The 7,417-nt window shown below is 35.4% G+C and overlaps 1 long non-coding RNA gene and 1 pseudogene across 1 annotated transcript; one reads left to right on the top strand and one right to left on the bottom strand.

Annotated features, from left to right (window-relative positions):
- On the bottom strand, positions 1-1,429 carry LOC121216199 (uncharacterized). The gene is made up of 2 exons (XR_005912299.1): positions 1,343-1,429; positions 1-322 (listed from the first exon to the last, which is right to left on the bottom strand). It is a non-coding gene; the product is annotated as an uncharacterized lncRNA (long non-coding RNA).
- A 4,191-nt stretch (positions 1,430-5,620) lies between these two features.
- Positions 5,621-6,811, top strand: LOC121216425 (rust resistance kinase Lr10-like; annotated as a pseudogene).
- The last annotated feature ends 606 nt before the right edge of the window (positions 6,812-7,417 follow it).

The following is a 7,417-nucleotide window of genomic DNA, read 5'->3' as shown; positions in this document are numbered from 1 at the left end:
GGACATACTTACAGAAATGTGCTTATACCATGATCAAATTTACACAACCATTAGCATTATAATCATGCCATTTTTGCATGGCTGAATATATACATATCATCAAAACCAAACATATTAAAAACTAGCCTATACAAAATAATCAAATACATACTTAAAACAAGCCAAACCATATGGCCAAATACACTTTCCATAGTAAACCAAAATAACCATAGCATATACATGCCATATAACCAAGTCACAAAGTATATAAATACCGAAATTATTAGCTGGATAGTGTGATGCAATCTCTGTCGACTTCCAACCCGAGCGAACGTCCCAAACACTGTAAAACATAAAAAAATAACACCAGGTAAGCTATAAAGCTTAGTAAGCTTGTAATATCATAACTCTTATTACTAAATAACCACATTACAAGCAATTGCATCAAGTCATAATATAACTCATTTGATTTCACAATTCTACCTCATATTCATGCATATGATCAAACAAGATTTCCACGAGTTTATTCCTTTCAAAGCTCGTATGCCTCTTAAACTTCTTATCACTTCATTCTCATTTACAAATACATAAGCAACAATGTATAACTTTATTTGATCCATTATTCATCACATTTCTTTAGCCGAAAGAATCATGTAAATTATCGTTAAATAATTGTAATTCTCACTCAATGTGCCATATTCATATAATTAACACAATCATTGCTCATATCACACATATCATTCAATTCATACCTCACTATAGCCAAATAAACACATTTTGGCATAAAATATAATTATACACTAATAATTCTCATTAAATTACCTTCATTTAACTCTCACATAGGTTCTGAACGTACCTGTTTTGCTTAATTCAATTGAACTTTCATTCTTGTCTTAACTTTGCGTGACGAACCATTCATAATCGTTAAGGATACTCGAAAGTCTCGTATATCACATACAATTCCATATCCCACATATGGTCTTACATGTTATCACATATCGGTGCCAATAGCCCAGCTATGGTCTTACACGAATCATATATCGATGCCAATGTTCCAGATATAGTCTTACACGTAATCACATATATCGATGCCATATCCTAGATATGGTCTTACACAAAGTCTCATATATCGATGTCATAGCCCAGCTATGGTCTTATACGAAATCATGTAATGCCATGGTCCAACCATGGTTTTTTCTGCCAATTCGTCTTTCGTTGCGAAACGATTGTGTTTGATCCTACATTTTTACTTATATCGAACGTTTAATTTAAGCTCCATAATTAAATTGATTATATGAATAAATTCATACTATCATTCATCAATTACCTAAATATACACTGAAGTTTGATTACACGAACTTACCTCGATTGCTAAAACGACGGAACGAATTGACTGGTCCGATACTTTATCTTTTCCCCAATCTAGATCCGTATTTCACTTTTCTCGATCTAAATATAATCAAAATAAGCTTATTTAATTATCTCTCAATTAAATTTAATCCAAAATTTACCTTAAAGAATATTTACACTTTTACCCCTATAATTTCACATTTTTACAATTTAGTCCTTATAACATAAAATCACAATTTATGAAATTAAACACAAATCCAAGCTAGCTGAATTTTCCATATATCACTAGCAGCCCATATTTTCAATTTATTTCACATTTTAACCACTAAATTTCCACATTTCACAATTTAATCCCTAATTGACATTTTTATCAAAAATCACTTTATAAAAGATGAAAATCTAACATAAAATATTCATATTTCATCAAAAAATATCAAAGAGCTCAAGTATTCAACAATGGAAATTCAAAAAATCTTTAACAGTTTTAGAAACGGAGGTACGGGTTAGCTAGATTACGAAGCAACGATATCAAAAATATAGAAATTATTAAAAACCAAGCAAAAACCACTCACCAATTTGTCTTCAAAGTTTGGCAGAATAACAAGCTCTCCCATGGCTGATTTTAGGTTGAAATTTTGGTGAAGATGGATAGTGAAAGAAGATGACACAATTTGTTTTATTTAATTTAACATATAATGTCGTTTTACTCATTTAACCTTTAATAACCCTAATAACTACACCAAATGCCACTCCAATAACATCCAATATCTCAATAATGGGTTATTTATCACATAAGGACCTTCAATTTAAAATTCTATAGCTATTAGACACCTTTACATATAGAATGCAACTTTCGCACTTTACGCGATTTAGTCCTTTTTATCAAATTAAGCACCCAATTGATAAAATTTCTTCACGAAATTTTTACACAATTATAATATCATACTGTAGATATTAAAATAATAAAATAAGAATTTTAAATTCGGATTTGTGGTCCCGAAACCACTGCTCTGACTAGACCCATAAATCGAGCTGTTACAATAGATGCAATATTTACCTTAGTAGCAGCATCTTTGATGCCTCTAGCACGAAGGTTTTATTCCATTCCTTATAAAAAGTTATTCACATCTATTTCGGATCTCATCCCCTTAAATTCTTTCGGCTTGAAGGTATCGACCTTAGGCTTGGGTATCGTAGCCAACACGTCATTACCTAAAGCAATTTTACAGATAACAAGCTCCTTCTTGAAATATTCAATTTGTTCCTTCAAATTTGTCACCACGTCCTTAAGAGTATCACCTCTCTTTGTCAACTTACCCACAGAGGTATTGAGAACCCCTTGCAGTGCGTCCACACTAGTACTGAGAGCCTCTGCCACCTATCCCTTGAGTTACTCTTTCACTAAGTCCAGCTCTGTGGTGTGTCCCTTAACTACTTTGAGTGTTTCCTTCATGCCACCCATGAATTCCTTGAAGTTGGTCACTCAACCTTCCAAACCTGACAATATATCCCTTGATCTACTAGCTTTCCTACCCAAACACTAGTTCGTGATGCCAACGGTCACGAGCTCTTGATTATTTACTTCTTTCTCCATCTCAATTAACGCCTTACCAATCACTAGCTCTTGATACCAACTGTCACAAGGCTAGAACTTTAGTCTGGCAAACTGTGCAACCTTGGGCAAGAACTTAGCTTTAAATTCGCCTAAGTCCACCTAAATCTCAAAAAGTAAGAAATCACAAGGAAATTCTCTAAGGCACCAAAACTTAGCGGAAGCAAACACAAAAGTGAAGAAGCAATGAAAGAACTAGAGAAACCACAAGAAAGTAATGTATGTTTGAGTAAATGCTCTCAATTATATTTAGTAACTTTGAGTGAAAAAACATTGAGTGATTGCAAATGAAGGGGGAAACCTTTATTTATAGTTGAGATCTCTCTGATGCAACAACTCAATTTAAATTACATCAACAATCAAGATTAAAACCTATCTACAAATGAGAGTTCGAAGGGATTTAAGCTCTATACAATCTAATCCCTTAGGATTACAAATATTCACCATGGTAACTCTAGTTTTACTAAAGTATTTCACTAAGCCACCAATGCTTCAAGTGGATGGGCTTCTCCATGTGTTCCATTAATCATGCCAATTCAAGTGGGTTAAAAGAGCCCCATTTGATCAATTGACCTCATTGGGCGATACTGTGCACATTGATTACAGGCTTTAATCCGCAGATTTTATTGTTTCGGTTTATTACTTAAATGAATCGATTTGGTTGATCTGAACAGTATCAATACAAAATTGATTGTGATGATTTAATAAAAAAAGAAGACCCTATTAAGCATCATGCAATGGAGCAAGACAGGTTAAATGTTGTCAAATCCATCATCGCTCCACAGTTGACATGCTTTACTCCACCACCCGCCTCGCCCCACTTGGAATGTATAATCTGAAAAATCGCTATCACAGCATATATATTAAAAGCATTCATCCCCATCCCATCTCACCTTGTTTAGCTCTGCTTTAATTTAATTTTATTCTAGTTATTTTAATAATTTTACTTTTTTTAAGACAAGTAAGCATTTAAACATAATTTTTAAAAATATAAATATAAAACATATGAATTTTTCCTATAATATATCATTACATTTTATCATTTAATAATTATATACAAAGAAAGGTAAAAGATTATTTCGAGATAGGGACTATAATTGTTTCATATCATGTGAAAAAAATCATCTCATTTTGTCCTGTATCCACTTTTAAAAATTTGTTGTATCTAAAATAAGTAATTTAAAAACATATGATTCGAGTTTGCCATTTTTAATTAAAATCCAAAAATAAAAGATAAATTAGAAAAAGGAAAGTGAGAAAAAAACCACCTACATTAGAAAGAAACGATAGACATTAAAAAGAACCCATAAAAGTCAGTCAACTTCTTAGTCATACCAAACAAAATGTAGTAAAAACTATAAAGCGAAGGGAAGCTTCAACGAAGGTGGAAAAACAAAAGTCAGTCAAGCTGACCCCACTATGATCACAACAGCAAATCGGTATTCATTCTCATGTTCAGTGTTTTTTCCTCAAATTTTACTACAACTAACGGTAATAAAAGAAAATTAGTAACAAGGTTAGAAAGGGTTGCTAACAATCAAACATGTCCAACATTTACTCATAAAGAGGACAAAGAGAGGACGAAGAGTTGAAGACCCTGTTAAACGAGACAAAGCTATACAGTAAAGCAGCAGCTGCGTTGCGTGCATAAGTGGAACTCTCAAGGGCTGAACCACCTATGTCAATGAAACTATTTAAAGCTCGTTTCACTTCAGGGGCTCACAAGTTAGTAAGAACAATGTTAATTTACTCGTTATTCTGCTTTATCTTAGCTGTGAATGTTGCAGAAGCAGTGCCAATCCAAGACGACTGCAAGGTGCGGCGGTGCAACCACCAGGATCCACCTGTCCGTTTCCCCTTCCGTTTAGAAGGCCAGCAGTCTCCCCACTGCGGCTATCCTCATCCTGGGTTTCAGCTTTCCTGCTCAGAAAACAAACAGACCCTGCTGAAGATACCACGTTCGCTGAAGCTATGGTGAAGCACATAGATTATGAAGCTCAACGGATTGACTTGTACGTTCCCGGCCGTTGCCTCTGGCAGCAGCTTTTAGATCTCAATTTATTTGCCTTTCCATTCGCGGAGGAACAACCAGGTTTCAGCGGCCTAAAAGATTATAGATCCCAACCAGCTGAATCCAACTATACCTTGTTTGAATGTTCAAGCCAAGAAAGGCTTTGTATAAAAGTTATAGAGTCGCTTGCTTAAGCACCCCTGGCTCCCAAATTATAGCTTTTGCTTCTGATGAAAATTATTATGGACTCAACCTGTTGAATTGCAGCTACTTTCGCAACTTCTCAACACCCATTTCTCCTTATGGTATCCGTTTTCAGTTACGTTGGTATAAACCAGACTGTGGTGATTGCGAAGCTCAAGGAAGGGGATGTAGATTGACCAACAATAATAGCACCAAGGAACAAACCGAGTGTTTTTATATCCCCAAGCACCATATAGGTATGTTTTAACTATTATAATTGTACAACGTACGTTAAAAAATTCATTAGCCTGCATCAACGTGAAGCTTAATGTTGTAAACTTACAGTGAGCCCTTTTCTTAGATTTCCCATGTATCAAAGCTGAATAATTTTAAATGCTTGGCAGGTTTGGGAGAAAGGCTAATGATTGCAGGTAATGAAATTTCCCTTTTAGCTTCAATAATTTAAGACGGGATATAACAGAGGGATGTATGCTGATTTGCAGGTATTGTGTTGGGTTCTTCAATTGCTGCAACCATTGCCATTGCAGTTGGGTGGAGATATCGGTTAGACAAAAAGGAGAAAGAAAGCCAAGTCAAGATTGAAAGTTTTTGGAAGATTATAAAGAGCTTAAACCCTCAAGATACTCCTATGCTGATATTAAAAGGATAACTAATCATTTCAAGGACAAACTGGGACAAGGAGGCTATGGAACTGTCTTCAAAGGCAGACTTTCCAGTGATGTTTTAGTTGCTGTCAAGGTGCTCAATAATTTCAAGGGAAATGGTGAAGAGTTCATCAACGAGGTGGGTTCGATGGGCAGAATCCACCATGTGAATGAGACTCGCCTGGTTGGGTTTTGTGCCGATGGATATGACAGAGCTCTCGTTTATGAATACCTACCAAACGAGTCATTAGAGAAGTTCATATTTTCAGCCAAGGGCAAGGATCGATCCTGAGTTGGGAAAAACTTCAGGATATTGCTGTCGGTGTAGCCAAAGGCATTGAGTACTGCATCAAGGTTGCGAGCAACGTATCCTCCATTTTGACATCAAACCTCACAATATTTTGCTTGATCACAACTTCAATCCTAAGATCTCTGATTTCGGCCTTGCTAAATTGTGTTCCAAGGAACAAAGTGCTATTTCAATGACAACAGCTAGAGGTACCATGGGCTATATTGCACCAGAGGTACTGTCTCGCAACTTTGGAAATGTGTCATATAATCTGATGTTTATAGTTTTGGAATGCTGTTGCTTGAAATGGTTGGGGGGAGAAAGAACATAGATGTTACGGTCGAGAACACAAGCCAAGTGTATTTCCCAGAATGGGCATATGATCGTTTGGATAAAGGAGGGGAGTTCGGGATTCGAATTGAAGATGATGCACAAACAGGATAGCAAAGAAACTCATGATTGTTGGACTTTGGTGCATTCAGTGGTATCCCGTTGATCGTCCTTCGATGAAAGTGGTGGTTCAGATGTTAGAGGGAGAGCTTGACGTTCTTACAATGCCACCAAATCCTTTTGCGTCGACGGATCCAACGAAGACGATGGGTGCCACCATACCTAGGAAGCCGGTTAACAGAGATCTAGCCACTATTTCAGAAATGGAATAAGAACAAGCTCGAGCCTCATTATTAGTAGTACTAGAATCAGTTGAACTTGAAATCGTCTATTAGCACACTCATATTACACCAATGCTAGATTTATATGAACTCATAAATGAATGCTGCTGGCTGTTGTATATAATTCTACTAATAAATGATAGATTCTATCTTAATTTTTTTTCAAAATTAAGTATTCATCGTTGGTAATGTTCCATTTCTTGAGCGACTCAATCTTGACTAAATGATTAAAAATGAACTGAGCAACCGCCACACCACACTCATTATCATGATTACATTATACAATAGGATCAGTAAAAACTTCTCATGAGACACCAATGTAAGAGTCACTATATACTAATATTGTAAACGATTTGATATTAACTCATTATATGGTGACTGGGGAGACATTTTTTAATAATTGAAACATGAAGCTAAGGAGCTAAAGGTCTAAAACACACATCCATTAATAGTTGTATTACATGATGCTGGATATTATACAACTGAACATGAAATGCTACAAATTAAAAGCTTACAGTTGCAGAACTATATGTATAAAAGGCCGAATAAAATCAAACATTATACTTAGAGGGTCCCCCCCACACAATACTTTTTGGAGTTAGATGGTTCCTCCGATTACATTCTTTTACTAACATCTGATTCTTCAATTGACTTTTG

The sequence above is a fragment of the Gossypium hirsutum genome, chromosome D04 (genome assembly GCF_007990345.1).
Source record: "Gossypium hirsutum isolate 1008001.06 chromosome D04, Gossypium_hirsutum_v2.1, whole genome shotgun sequence".
Classification (NCBI taxonomy): domain Eukaryota; kingdom Viridiplantae; phylum Streptophyta; class Magnoliopsida; order Malvales; family Malvaceae; genus Gossypium; species Gossypium hirsutum.
The sequence above is the reverse complement of the archived record's forward strand: the minus strand, read 5'-3'. Positions and strand labels throughout refer to the sequence as shown.